This window comes from Pecten maximus, chromosome 4 (genome assembly GCF_902652985.1).
Source record: "Pecten maximus chromosome 4, xPecMax1.1, whole genome shotgun sequence".
Lineage (NCBI taxonomy): Eukaryota > Metazoa > Mollusca > Bivalvia > Pectinida > Pectinidae > Pecten > Pecten maximus.
Genome location: NC_047018.1, coordinates 11775400 through 11792297, shown reverse-complemented (window position 1 = coordinate 11792297; position 16898 = coordinate 11775400).

Below are 16898 nucleotides of genomic sequence, written 5' to 3'. Positions count from 1 at the left end.
CGCAAGAAAGCGCGCCGACAAACACACGGAAGAAAGCGCGCCGACACGCACACGGAAGAAAGCCCGCCGAAACGCACACGCAAGAAAGCGCGCCGACACGCACACGGAAGAAAGCGCGCCGACACGCACACGCAAGAAAGCGCGCCGACAGACACGCAAGAAAGAGCCCCGACACGCACACGCAAGAAAGCGCGCCGACACGCACACGGAAGAAAGCGCCCCCACGCGCACACGGAAGAAAGCGCGCCGACACGCACACGCAAGAAAGCGGGCCGAAACGCACACGCAAGAAAGCGCGCCGAAACGCACACCCAAGAAAGCGCGCCGACACGCACACGGAAGAAAGCGCGCCGTACACGCACACGCAAGAAAGCGCGCCGACACACACGCAAGAAAGCGCGCCGACACGCACGCAAGAAAGCGCGCCGACACGCACACGGAAGAAAGCGCGCCGACACGCACACGCAAGAAAGCGCGCCGACACACACGCAAGAAAGCGCGCCGACACGCACGCAAGAAAGCGCGCCGACACGCACACCGGAAGAAAGCGCGCCGACACGCACACGCAAGAAAGCGCGCCGAAACGCACACGCAAGAAAGCGCGCCGACACGCACAGGGAAGAAAGCGCCCCCACGCGCACACGGAAGAAAGCGCGCCGACACGCACACGCAAGAAAGCGGGCCGAAACGCACACGCAAGAAAGCGCGCCGAAACGCACACCCAAGAAAGCGCGCCGACACGCACACGGAAGAAAGCGCGCCGACACGCACACGCAAGAAAGCGCGCCGACACACACGCAAGAAAGCGCGCCGACACGCACGCAAGAAAGCGCGCCGACACGCACACGGAAGAAGCGCGCCGACACGCACACGCAAGAAAGCGCGCCGACACACACGCAAGAAAGCGCGCCGACACGCACGCAAGAAAGCGCGCCGACACGCACACCGAAGAAAGCGCGCCGACACGCACACGCAAGAAAGCGCGCCGAAACGCACACGCAAGAAAGCGCGCCGACACGCACAGGGAAGAAAGCGCCCCCACGCGCACACGGAAGAAAGCGCGCCGACACGCACACGCAAGAAAGCGGGCCGAAACGCACACGCAAGAAAGCGCGCCGAAACGACACCAAGAAAGCGCGCCGACACGCACACGAAGAAAGCGCGCCGACACGCACACGCAAGAAAGCGCGCCGACACACACGCACGAAAGCGCGCCGACACGCACGCAAGAAAGCGCGCCGACACGCACACGGAAGAAAGCGCGCGACACGCACACGCAAGAAAGCGGGCCGACACGCACACGGAAGAAAGCGCGCCGACACGCACGCAAGAAAGCGCGCCGACACGCACACGCAAGAAAGCGCGCCGACACGCACGCAAGAAAGCGCGCGACACGCACACCGGAAGAAAGCGCGCCGACACGCACACGCAAGAAAGCGCGCCGAACGCACACGCAAGAAAGCGCGCCGACACGCACACGGAAGAAAGCGCCCCCACGCGCACACGGAAGAAAGCGCGCCGACACGCACACGCAAGAAAGCGGGCCGAAACGCACACGCAAGAAAGCGCGGCCGAAACGCACACCCAAGGAAGCGCGCCGACACGCACACGGAAGAAAGCGGGCCGACACGCACACGCAAGAAAGCGCGCCGACACACACGCAAGAAAGCGCGCCGACACGCACGCAAGAAAGCGCGCCGACACGCACACGGAAGAAAGCGCGCCGACACGCACACGCAAGAAAGCGCGCCGACACACACGCAAGAAAGCGCGGCCGACACGCAGACGCAAGAAAGCGCGCCGACACGCACACCGGAAGAAAGCGCGCCGACACGCACACGCAAGAAAGCGGCCGAAACGCACACGCATAGAAAGCGCGCCGACAAGCACAGTGAAGAAAGCGCCCCCACGCGCACACGGAAGAAAGCGCGCCGACACGCACACGCAAGAAAGCGGGCCGAAACGCACACGCAAGAAAGCGCGCCGAACACGCACACCCAAGAAAGCGCGCCGACACGCAACCACTGAAGCAACTCGCGCCGAACACGCACCACGCAAGAAATCGCGCCGCCACACACGCAAGAAAGCGCGCCGGACACGCACGCAAGAAATGCGCTTCCTACCACGCACACGTAAGAAATCGCTCCGTACACGCGACCGCAATAACTCGCTCCTACACTCACACGCTAATAATCTCTCCGGACAAGCACGCAATAACGCTCTCCGACACTCGCACGTCAATAAAGCGCGCCGACACGCACTGCTAACGAAAGCGCGCCGACACGCACACCGGAAGAAAGCGCGCCGACACGCACACGCAAGAAAGCGCGCCGAAACGCACACGCAAGAAAGCGCGCCGACACGCACAGGGAAGAAAGCGGCCCGACACGCACACGGAAGAAAGCGCGCCGACAGGCACACGAAAGAAAGCGCGCCGACAGGCACACGCAAGAAAGCGGGCCGAACGCACACGCAAGAAAGCGCGCCGAAACGCACACCCAAGAAAGCGCGCCGACACGCACACGGAAGAAAGCGCGCCGACACGCACACGGAAGAAAGCGCGCCGAAACGCACACGGAAGAAAGCGCGCCGACAGGCACACGCAGGAAAGCGCGCCGACAGGCACACGAAAGAAAGCGCGCCGACACGCACACGCAAGAAAGCGCGCCGACACGCACACGCAGAAAGCGCGCCGACACGCACACGCAGAAAGCGCGCCGACACGCAGACGCAAGAAAGCGCGCCTACACGCACACGCAAGAAAGCGCGCCGACGCGCACACGCAAGAAACCGTGCCGACACGCAGACGCAAGAAAGCGCGCCGACACGCACACGCAAGAAAGCGCGCCGACGCGCACACGCAAGAAACCGGGCCGACACGCAGACGCAAGAAAGCGCGCCGACAGGCACACGCAAGAAAGCGCGCCGACACACACGCAAGAAAGCGCGCCGACACCCACGCAAGAAAGCGCGCCGACACGCACACGCAAGAACAGCGCGCCGACACGCACACGGAAGAAAGCGCCGCGACACGCACACGCAAGAAAGCGCGCCGACACGCACACGCAAGAAAGCGCGCCGACACGCACACGCAAGAAAGCGCGCCGACAGGCACACGCAGAAAGCGCGCCGACACGCACACGCAAGAAAGCGCGCCGAAACGCACACGCAAGAAAGCGCGCCGACACGCACACGCAAGAAAGCGCCGCGACACGCACACGGAAGAAAGCGCGCCGACACGCACACGCAAGAAAGCGCGCCGACGCGCACACGCAAGAAACCGGGCCGACACGCAGACGCAAGAAAGCGCGCCGACAGGCACACGCAAGAAAGCGCGCCGACACACACGCAAGAAAGCGCGCCGACACCCACGCAAGAAAGCGCGCCGACACGCACACGCAAGACAGCGCGCCGACACGCACACGCAAGAAAGCGCGCCGACACGCACACGGAAGAAAGCGCGCCGACACGCACACGCAGAAAGCGCGCCGACACCCACGCAAGAAAGCGCGCCGACACGACCACCAAAGAAAGCGCGCCGACACGCACACGCAGAAAGCGCGCCGACACGCACACGCAAGAAAGCGCGCCGACACGCACACGCAGAAAGCGCGCCGACACGCACCGCAAGAAAGCGCCGCGACACGCAGACGCAAGACAGCGCGCCGACACGCACACGAAAGAAAGCGCCGCGACACGCAGACGCAAGACAGCGCGCCGACACGCACACGGAAGAAAGCGCCGCGACACGCACACGCAAGAAAGCGCGCCGACACGCACACGCAAGAAAGCGCGCCGACGCGCACACGCAAGAAACCGGGCCGACACGCAGACGCAAGAAAGCGCGCCGACAGGCACACGCAAGAAAGCGCGCCGACACACCACGCAAGAAAGCGCGCCGACACCCACGCAAGAAAGCGGGCCGAAACGCACACGCAAGAAAGCGCGCCGAAACGCACACGCAAGAAAGCGCCGCGACACGCACACGCAAGAAAGCGCGCCGACACGCACACGGAAGAAAGCGCCGCGACACGCAGACGCAAGACAGCGCGCCGACACGCACACGAAAGAAAGCGCGCCGACACGCACACGCAGAAAAGCGCCGCGACACGCACACGCAAGAAAGCGCGCCGACACGCACACGCAAGAAAGCGCGCCGACACGCACACGCAAGACAGCGCGCCGACACGCACACGCAAGAAAGCGCGCCGACACGCACACGCAGAAAGCGCCGCGACACGCACACGCAAGAAAGCGCGCCGACACGCACACGGAAGAAAGCGCCGGACACGCACACGCAAGACAGCGCGCCGACACGCACACGGACGAAAGCGCCGCGACACGCACACGCAAGAAAGCGCGCCGACACGCACACGGAAGAAAGCGCCGAGACACGCACACGCAAGAAAGCGCGCCGACCCGCACACGCAAGAAAGCGCGCGACACGCACACGCAAGACAGCGCGCCGACACGCAACACGGAAGAAAGCGCCGCGTACACGCACACGCAAGAAAGCGCGCCGACACGCACACGAAGAAACCGTCGACGACACGCACACGGAAGAAAAGCGCGCCGACACGCAAGAAAGCGCGCCTGACACTCACACTAAGAAATCGCTCGACACGCAGACTCAAGAAATCGCGCCGACACTCACACTAAATAAATCTCTCCTACACTACCACCAAATAAATCTCTCCTACACTCACACTTAATAAATCTCCTCCTACACTCACACTCAATAAATCTCTCCTACACTCACACTCAATAAATCTCTCCTACACTCACACTCAATAAATCTCTCCTACACTCACACTTAATAAATCTCTCCTACACTCACACTTAATAAATCTCTCCCTACACCTAACACTTAACAAGAGATCCCAGAAGGATCTTGGTGCCAAAATTTGAATGTTATTTACTGGTTCTATGTCAGAATACTCTTCTCTCTACTTTTCCCTTCTTTCTTCTTTCTCTCTTAATAATCTGATAACAAGAACAAGGGGAACCTATACATGAAGTTTGAGGAATATCCCTCCAGGACTTTCAAGAAATTGTGATAACAAACTTCAATTCTCAAAATCCAAGATGGCTGCCTATCAGCCATTTTGTTTTCTGATCAATAATCTAAATTAAATTTGCACAATTTGCGACCAAGGGGAATATACTCATCATGTTTGAGATATATCCCTCCTGTACTTTTCAAGAAATAGCGATAACCAACTTCCATCCTCAAAATACAATAGGTGGCTGCCTGTCGGCCATTTTCTTTTACTGACCAAAAAAACGTAATTAAATTGGCGCAACTACTGAACTAACTAGGGACCAAGGTGAACCTACACATGAAGTTTGAGAGATATACCTCCAGTAATTTTCAAGAGATAGAGATAACAAACTTCAATTATCAAAATCCAAGATGGCTGCCACTTTTGTTTTATTGACCAACCATCTAAATTGAATTGGCACAACTAGGGACCAATGGGAATCTACATATGATGTTTTAGAAATATCCCTACAGTACTTTTCAAGAAATAACCACAACAAGGGTTGTTTACAGGCAGACGGACGGACAACAGACAGGGCGATTTGAATAGCCATCCACCACAAAATCTCTACACAAACCACAAAATAAATCTCTCTTACATCCACACTAAATAAATCCCCATTCAGCCAACTCTGTCCCATACTAGTAGATAAATCTCAACAAAACTTGCCAAGGTCACTTGTATCTCTTGATTTTTCAACAACTTTGATATCAAGGTAATCCATGTCAGTCTTCAATGTCATAATCAGAATATACCCGTTGGTAGAAAAGTTATGCCATGCCAATGTTCTTGTGGCAGGGCATTTCTGTGAAATGGCACAATAAACTTGTCCTGAAATTAGTCCACCAGACTCCTGACATGACCTTGATGTGTTGACAGGACAATTTTGCCAGTCAACTAAATCAAAAGTACTGTTCACCTAAAAAGACATGATCTTCTTTTATAGTTATACAAAATTTAAGAAGTATTGTCAACTTTCTAGCGCATTAACAAGTCTTAGTCTCATCAATATCTTATACAGATAAAATCGGAAACACGTTCTTGGGTTGATTAATGTCTTGTAATGTTGAAGGTCACAAAAGGAGCAATACATCTTGCACCAATAAAAAACCTTGTTTTTATTTGTATGTCCTCTTGGGTGGTCCACAGATTAGATAAACCATACAAATACACATTGTTATATTGTGTAACACTTTGACCAGCAAGATTTAATGAAAAGATCTAGAATTCCCACACTTTGTACAGAGCGGTCAGTCTGGCCAGGTTGATTTCACCATAGTAATAAAACAGTTCTTGATGTTGTGATAGGTTAGATGAATAACATTATTTGTCCCACACTTGTTACTAGTTGCTACATTTATTGTTGTATTTTCAAAACATGATGTAACAGCATTGTCAACTTACCGTACTCTGGTAACTTGACTAAGTCAGTAAGAACTATGTTTTCTGATGTTACAACTGACCTAACCAATTTACCATTGTAAAGTAAGATGTTATAACTGACCTAACCAAGTTACCATTGTAAAGTAAGATGTTACAACTGACCTAGTCAAGTTACCATTGTAAAGTAAGATGTTATAACTGACCTAACCAAGTTACCATTGTAAAGTAAGATGTTATAACTGACCTAACCAAGTTACCATTGTAAAGTAAGATGTTATAACTGACCTAGTCAAGTTACCAGTGTAAAGTAAGATGACATAAAGCTGTTTTCTGATGTTACAGATTCGTGGTATACCTAGGTCAGTTTATAACAATACATGACTGGGTGGCATAGTTAACAATATAGGTTATGAAGTTGCATCATAACTGTAATAAAATAAATAGTACATGTATATAAAACTTATAATTAATTCTGGTACATGTCAGTGTATGGATAATCTGGTACACCATGATATAGGGATAATCTGGTACACCATTATATAGGGATAATCTGGTACACTATGATATAGGGATAATCTGGTTCACAATAATGTATAGATAATCTGGTACACCATTATGTAGGGATAATCTGGTACACTATTATGTAGGGATAATCTGGTACACTATTATGTAGGGATAATCTGGTACACCATAATGTATAGATAACCTGGTACACCATAATGTAGGGATAATCTGGTACACCATGATATAGGGATAATCTGGTACACCATTATGTAGGGATAATCTGGTAAACCATGATATAGGGATAATCTGGTACACCATGATATAGGGATAATCTTGTACACCATGATATAGGGATAATCTGGTACACCATTATGTAGGGATAATCTGGTACACTATTATGTAGGGATAATCTGGTACACCATGATATAGGGATAATCTGGTACACCATTATGTAGGGATAATCTGGTAAACCATGATATAGGGATAATCTGGTACACCATTATGTAGGGATAATCTGGTAAACCATGATATAGGGATAATCTGGTACACCATGATATAGGGATAATCTTGTACACCATGATATAGGGATAATCTAGTACACCATGATATAGGGATAATCTGGTACACTATTATATACGAATAATCTTGTACACCATTATGTAGGGATAATCTGGTACACCATTATGTAGGGATAATCTGGTACACCATTATGTAGGGATAATCTGGTACACCATGATATAGGGATAATCTTGTACACCATGATATAGGGATAATCTGGTACACCATGATATAGGGATAATCTGGTACACCATGATATAGGGATAATCTGGTACACCATAATGTATAGATAATCTGGTACACCATTATATACGGATAATCTTGTACACCATTATGTAGGGATAATCTGGTACACCATTATGTAGGGATAATCTGGTACATCTTATTTATATGAAGAGTGTTTGATTCCACCATATCTGAGAGAGGAGAAGAAGATTTTTGAAGTTTTTGTTAATTTGACCCTTTTTAGCCCCGCCCATTAGCCCCGGGGGTCAGTCAGGGCCAACATGTGCATACCATCAATCTGTTATCCCATACTGATAATGTTAACCAAACTAGAATGAATTCCAATAGAAATCCAACAAATTTTTAGCCCTGCCCCTCAGGCCCCTTTAGGGTGAGGACCATATAATTCACAATTTTGGTTGACCTTTAGCCATAGAAGCTTCCTGCCACATTGAATTTGGTTTAGGGGTTTTGGAGAAGTCGAAAATGTAAATTGTTTACGGACGCACGACGACAGACAAAAGGGGATTAGAATAGGTTATGATTATCAGAACAAACCAAGCTGTTTCTCTCCCTTCCTATCCAGAACTCTACACTCTTCACATAGTACCATCTACTAGGCTATCATGTATTATCTTCAATTAGGTTAGTGGTAAATATCTGACCTAGGTCAACAGGATGAAGAGCCAATTATTTACAACAGAAAACAGCAAAACGCTCATGTAATGGGTAACACAGAATCTCCACTCACTCTGTCAGTTTTACAATTTTCCATTTATTGCAGCAAATAGTTTCATAGACAGTAAGTAGTAATGACTTAAATTATGTTGTCTGTGTCTTAATCTGCTGATACCAAAAATCATAGAAGTAAGAATATAGTACATAAAAATATATTTCACAATTATGAACTAAAAAACATTTAGTTTTGTGGTACCTGTTTCACTACACACATTACCATTTCATTATACACATATGTATTACAATTCCTTCTAATGCTTTGGCTTTCTATCTAAGTCTATGAATTAATTCCTTTATCTATTGTACATGTTAAACCCATAGACTACTGATTGAACAGTTGTTTTTCCTCTCAATTGTACCTAAGGGGAGAGAACTCCTGAAATCTCACTTTACATCACTGGAATGGTTAGTTCCCATGTAATCATAATGTACATGTACTTAAAAATGTTCCCATTTTATGTTCTCATAATATACAAATTCAGAAAATTAGAAAATATTAAAATCCACAATGAAAATTGTATACAAAAATAAATAAAAAATATTTCATCAGAAGATTACCGTTGTGAATTTACTGCAATAGAAACATCACAATAAAACACATAATTATATCACCACCTGTTTAACAAATGGTTACAAGATGTTTTGAGTAAAAACAACAAAAATGCATAGATTCTTAACAGTTTACAATAGATATAATGTATACAAATCACATAACTCAGATACTGGTGACATATAAACTGGAGATAAACGACAAGGTCTAACACAGCAGTAGGTTTTCAGATCTGGTCCACACTGGATAAACGACAAGGTCTAACACAGCAGTAGGATTTTAGATCTGGTCCACACTGGATAAACGACAAGGTCTAACACAGCAGTAGGATTTTAGATCTGGTCCACACTGGATAAACGACAAGGTCTAACACAGCAGTAGGTTTTTAGATCTGGTCCACACTGGATAAACGACAAGGTCTAACACAGCAGTAGGATTTTAGATCTGGTCCACACTGGATAAACAACAAGGTCTAACACAGCAGTAGGTTTTTAGATCTGGTCCACACTGGATAAACGACAAGGTCTAACACAGCAGTAGGTTTTCAGATCTGGTCCACACTGGATAAACAACAAGGTCTAACACAGCAGTAGGTTTTCAGATCTGGTCCACACTGGATAAACGACAAGGTCTAACACAGCAGTAGGATTTTAGATCTGGTCCACACTGGATAAACGACAAGGTCTAACACAGCAGTAGGTTTTCAGATCTGGTCCACACTGGATAAACGACAAGGTCTAACACAGCAGTAGGTTTTCAGATCTGGTCCACACTGGATAAACGACAAGGTCTAACACAGCAGTAGGTTTTTAGATCTGGTCCACACTGGATAAACGACAAGGTCTAACACAGCAGTAGGATTTTAGATCTGGTCCACACTGGATAAACGACAAGGTCTAACACAGCAGTAGGTTTTTAGATCTGGTCCACATTGGATAAACGACAAGGTCTAACACAGCAGTAGGATTTTAGATCTGGTCCACACTGGATAAACGACAAGGTCTAACACAGCAGTAGGTTTTCAGATCTGGTCCACACTGGATAAACAACAAGGTCTAACACAGCAGTAGGATTTTAGATCTGGTCCACACTGGATAAACGACAAGGTCTAACATAGTAGTAGGTTTTTAGATCTGATCCAGACTGGATAACTGTCATGTGAGACATCTATAACTCACAGTAGGAAATACAAATTATCATGTGACTAATCTGTTTTTATATAAAAATCAACCGAAGCATTTAGATTGTAAGATTTACCACCAAAATATATGTTTGACATTACACCCCACATTTGTATAAGTATAACCACTCAGTCACTAGATATACTTTATTACATCAATTTCAGCATCACACCTCTATCTTACACAGTTACTCCACTCAGTCAAAACTCTCATATTCTTTGATGAATGAAATCAAAAATAAATATGGGTGCATGTCATAAAGAAGGTACAAAACTAGAAGTAATGAAACAATCAATATTAGATTTTTTGTAATGATGGTGTATCAACAATAACTCGTATTGTACTGGATATATATCACAGAGATTCAGACTTGATCAGTGTCGTCCACTTCCATCAATCTAATTTTGTTATGATATAACAGAGAGATTATATCAACCTTGGTACTCTACAGATCTGAAACTAAAAAACAATATCGGAACGAAATGCTACATAAAAAAGAGGACCATTTCTATCTAAAATATGGGCACTTGATAGAAATGGAACAGGATTTCCCATGAACTGAAAAACATTGTATTTGGTAAAGAAATGGTAAAACTATGAAAAATATCATACAAGTACTTAATGCATTAACATATCTATACGAAAAACAGTTTTTGTTCTGGCATGGGTGATTTTTGATTATACAAAGATATATTGAGGTTACAAGAGTGACTGTTGGATATGGAATTTATTTTACACGTGTAAGTTATTTAAAAAAAAATAAATAAAAAAGACAAGCTTTAGCAAGTGTCTTTTGTAACTTTTAAAACATAATTTATTAGTGTAAAATAAATTTCATATCCAAATATTAAGAGTCGTGTGACCTGTTTCTACCACAATAATATTGGCTTGAATCAAATGGAAACGCGGCCAAGTCTTATTTCTCGCAAGCAAATAAGTTGTACAAGTGATGGCCGAGACCTGGTCATGTGAGGTCATTCGATTATTGATGACGTCAATAACACTTGCAGCTTGGGTCAAAATTTGAATTCTTGACCAATCAAAAGACTGAAAGGTTATATATCACTAGTGGAAAAACTGTATACAACAGTCGGCACATTTATACAAAGGCCCAAAAGTGGAATAACACAGAGTATTGTGGTAGAAATATAAATACGCTACTTGAATTGAATGATAATGATTTTCTTCATTATACTATTGGGTGATCTTTGTCATCATGCAATAAAATAAAGTAAAATTAAAACTCTATAAAGGCACATTGTAGCATGTGGTATATATCTACATCATATTTCTCTCCTCTTCTACAAATAAACAAGTAATATGTAAAAATGGTAAATCTAGTCATCTACAAATGATCACAATACACTGAACACAACACACCATCCTAAGCTGTGTGTATGATAACACTAAATTGTGTGTATGGTAACACTAAATTGTGTGTATGATAACACTAAATTGTGTGTATGGTAACACTAAATTGTGTGTACGATAACACTAAATTGTGTGTATGGTAACACTAAATTGTGTGTATGGTAACACTTAATTGTGTGTATGATAACACTAAATTGTGTGTACGATAACACTAAATTGTGTGTACGATAACACTAAATTGAGTGTACGATAACACTAAATTGTGTGTATGGTAACACTAAATTGTGTGTACGATAACACTAAATTGAGTGTATGATAACACTAAATTGTGTGTACGATAACACTAAATTGTGTGTATGGTAACACTAAATTGTGTGTACGATAACACTAAATTGTGTGTACGGTAACACTAAATTGAGTGTATGATAACACTAAATTGTGTGTATGATAACACTAAATTGTGTGTATGGTAACACTAAATTGTGTGTATGGTAACACTAAATTGTGTGTATGATAACACTAAATTGTGTGTATGATAACACTAAATTGTGTGTATGGTAACACTAAATTGTGTGTACGATAACACTAAATTGTGTGTATGGTAACACTAAATTGTGTGTACGATAACACTAAATTGTGTGTACGGTAACACTAAATTGAGTGTATGATAACACTAAATTGTGTGTATGATAACACTAAATTGTGTGTATGGTAACACTAAATTGTGTGTATGGTAACACTAAATTGTGTGTATGATAACACTAAATTGTGTGTATGGTAACACTAAATTGTGTGTACGATAACACTAAATTGTGTGTATGGTAACACTAAATTGTGTGTATGGTAACACTAAATTGTGTGTATGGTAACACTTAATTGTGTGTATGATAACACTAAATTGTGTGTACGATAACACTAAATTGAGTGTACGATAACACTAAATTGTGTGTATGGTAACACTAAATTGTGTGTACGATAACACTAAATTGAGTGTATGATAACACTAAATTGTGTGTACGATAACACTAAATTGTGTGTATGGTAACACTAAATTGTGTGTACGATAACACTAAATTGTGTGTACGGTAACACTAAATTGAGTGTATGATAACACTAAATTGTGTGTATGATAACACTAAATTGTGTGTATGGTAACACTAAATTGTGTGTATGATAACACTAAATTGTGTGTATGGTAACACTAAATTGTGTGTACGGTAACACTAAATTGAGTGTATGATACCACTAAATTGTGTGTATGATAACACTAAATTGTGTGTACGATAACACTAAATTGTGTGTACGGTAACACTAAATTGAGTGTATGATAACACTAAATTGTGTGTATGGTAACACTAAATTGTGTGTATGGTAACACTAAATTGTGTGTACGATAACACTAAATTGTGTGTACGATAACACTAAATTGTGTGTACGATAACACTAAATTGTGTGTATGGTAACACTAAATTGTGTGTATGGTAACACTAAATTGTGTGTACGATAACACTAAATTGTGTGTACGATAACACTAAATTGTGTGTATGGTAACACTAAATTGTGTGTACGATAACACTAAATTGTGTGTACGGTAACACTAAATTGAGTGTATGATAACACTAAATTGTGTGTATGATAACACTAAATTGTGTGTATGGTAACACTAAATTGTGTGTATGGTAACACTAAATTGTGTGTATGATAACACTAAATTGTGTGTATGGTAACACTAAATTGTGTGTACGGTAACACTAAATTGAGTGTATGATACCACTAAATTGTGTGTATGATAACACTAAATTGTGTGTACGATAACACTAAATTGTGTGTACGGTAACACTAAATTGAGTGTATGATAACACTAAATTGTGTGTATGGTAATACTAAATTGTGTGTATGGTAACACTAAATTGTGTGTACGATAACACTAAATTGTGTGTACGATAACACTAAATTGTGTGTACGATAACACTAAATTGTGTGTATGGTAACACTAAATTGTGTGTATGGTAACACTAAATTGTGTGTACGATAACACTAAATTGTGTGTACGATAACACTAAATTGTGTGTATGGTAACACTAAATTGTGTGTACGATAACACTAAATTGTGTGTACGATAACACTAAATTTTGTGTACAATAACACTAAATTGTGTGTATGGTAATACTAAACTGTGTGTACGATAACACTAAATTGTGTGTATGGTAACACTAAATTGTGTGTACGATAACACTAAATTGTGTGTATGATAACACTAAATTGTGTGTATGATAACACTAAATTTTGTGTACAATAACACTAAATTGTGTGTATGGTAACACTAAACTGTGTGTACGATAACACTAAATTGTGTGTACGATAACACTAAATTGAGTGTATGATAACACTAAATTGTGTGTATGATAACACTAAATTGTTTGTATGGTAACACTAAATTGTGTGTATGGTAACACTAAATTGTGTGTATGATAACACTAAATTGTGTGTATGGTAACACAAATTGTGTGTATGATAACACTAAAACTCACTCAATAAATCTCTCCTACACTCACACTCAATAAATCTCTCCTACACTCACACTCAATAAATCTCTCCTACACTCACACTTAATAAATCTCTCCCTCACCTAACACTTAACAAGAGATCCCAGAAGGATCTTGGTGCCTGAATTTGAATGTTATTTACTGGTTCTATGTCAGAATACTCTTCTCTCTACTTTTCCCTTCTTTCTTCTTTCTCTCTTAATAATCTGATAACAAGAACAAGGGGAACCTATACATGAAGTTTGAGGAATATCCCTCCAGGACTTTCAAGAAATTGTGATAACAAATTTCAATTATCAAAATCCAAGATGGCTGCCTATCAGCCATTTTGTTTTCTGATCAATAATCTAAATTAAAATTGCACAATTTGCGACCAAGGGGAACATACTCATCATGTTTGAGATATATCCCTCCTGTACTTTTCAAGAAATAGCGATAACCAACTTCCATCCTCAAAATACAATAGGTGGCTGCCTGTCGGCCATTTTCTTTTACTGACCAAAAAACGTAATTAAATTGGCGCAACTACTGAACTAACTAGGGACCAAGGTGAACCTACACATGAAGTTTGAGAGATATACCTACAGTAATTTTCAAGAAATAGAGATAACAAACTTCAATTATCAAAATCCAAGATGGCAGCCACTTTTGTTTTTCTGACCAACCATCTAAATTGAATTGGCACAACTAGGGACCAATGGGAATCTACATATGATGTTTTAGAAATATCCCTACAGTACTTTTCAAGAAATAACCACAACAAGGGTTGTTTACAAACAGACGGACGGACAACAGACAGGGCGATTTGAATAGCCATCCACCACAAAATCTCTACACAAACCACAAAATAAATCTCTCTTACATCCACTCTAAATAAATCCCCATTCAGCCAACTCTGTCCCATACTAGTAGATAAATCTCAACAAAACTTGCCAAGGTCACTTGTATCTCTTGATTTTTCAACAACTTTGATATCAGGGTAATCCATGTCAGTCTTCAATGTCATAATCAGAATATACCCGTTGGTAGAAAAGTTATGCCATGCCAATGTTCTTGTGGCAGGGCATTTCTGTGAAATGGCACAATAAACTTGTCCTGAAATTAGTCCATCAGACTCCTGACATGACCTTGATGTGTTGACAGGACAATTTTGCCAGTCAACTAAATCAAAAGTACTGTTCACCTAAAAAGACATGATCTTCTTTTATAGTTATACAAAATTTAAGAAGTATTGTCAACTTTCTAGCGCATTAACAAGTCTTAGTCTCATCAATATCTTATACAGATAAAATCGGAAACACGTTCTTGGGTTGATTAATGTTGTAATGTTGAAGGTCACAAAAGGAGCAATACATCTTGCACCAATAACAAAACTTGTTTTTATTTGTATGTCCTCTTGGGTGGTCCACAGATTAGATAACCATACAAATACACATTGTTATATTGTGTAACACTTTGACCAGCAAGATTTAATGAAAAGACCTAGAATTCCCACACTTTGTACAGAGCGGTCATGCAGTCTGGCCAGGTTGATTTCACCATAGTAATTAAACAGTGCTTCATGTTGTGATAGGTTAGCTGTATAACATTACTTGTCCCACACTTGTTACTAGTTGCTACATTTATTGTTGTAAATAACAAAACATGATGTAACAGCATTGTCAACTTACCATACTCTGGTAACTTGACTAAGTCAGTAAGAACTGTTTTCTGATGTTATAACTGACCTAACCAAGTTACCATTGTAAAGTAAGATGTTATAACTGACCTAGTCAAGTTACCATTGTAAAGTAAGATGTTATAACTGACCTAACCAAGTTACCATTGTAAAGTAAGATGTTATAACTGACCTAGTCAAGTTACCATTGTAAAGTAAGATGTTATAACTGACCTAACCAAGTTACCATTGTAAAGTAAGATGTTATAACTGACCTAACCAAGTTACCATTGTAAAGTAAGATGTTATAACTGACCTAGTCAATTAAGTTACCATTGTAAAGTAAGATGTTATAACTGACCTAGTCAAGTTACCATTGTAAAGTAAGATGTTAAACTGACCTAGTCAAGTTACCAATGTAAAGTAAGATGTTATAACTGACCTTGTCAAGTTACCAATGTAAAGTAAGATGTTATAACTGACCTTGTCAAGTTACCAATGTAAAGTAAGATGTTATAACTGACCTTGTCAAGTTACCAATTGTAAAGTAAGATGTTATAACTGACCTAACCAAGTTACCATTATAAAGTAAGATGTTATAACTGACCTAGTCAAGTTACCATTGTAAAGTAAGATGTTATAACTGACCTAGTCAAGTTACCATTGTAAAGTAAGATGTTATAACTGACCTAGTCAAGTTACCATTGTAAAGTAAGATGTTATAACTGACCTAGTCAAGTTACCATTATAAAGTAAGATGTTATAACTGACCTAGTCAAGTTACCATTGTAAAGTAAGATGACATAAAGCTGTTTTCTGATGTTACAGATTCGTGGTATACCTAGGTCAGTTTATAACAATACATGACTGGGTGGCATAGTTAACAATATAGGTTATGAAGTTGCATCATAACTGTAATAAAATAAATAGTATATAAAACTTATAGTAAATTCTGGTACCTGTCAGTGTATGGATAATCTGGTACACCATGATATAGGGATAATCTGGTACACCATTATATAGGGATAATCTGGTACACTATGATATAGGGATAATCTGGTACACCATTATATAGGGATAATCTGGTACACTATTATGTAGGGATAATCTGGTACACCATGATGTAGGGATAATCTGGTACAC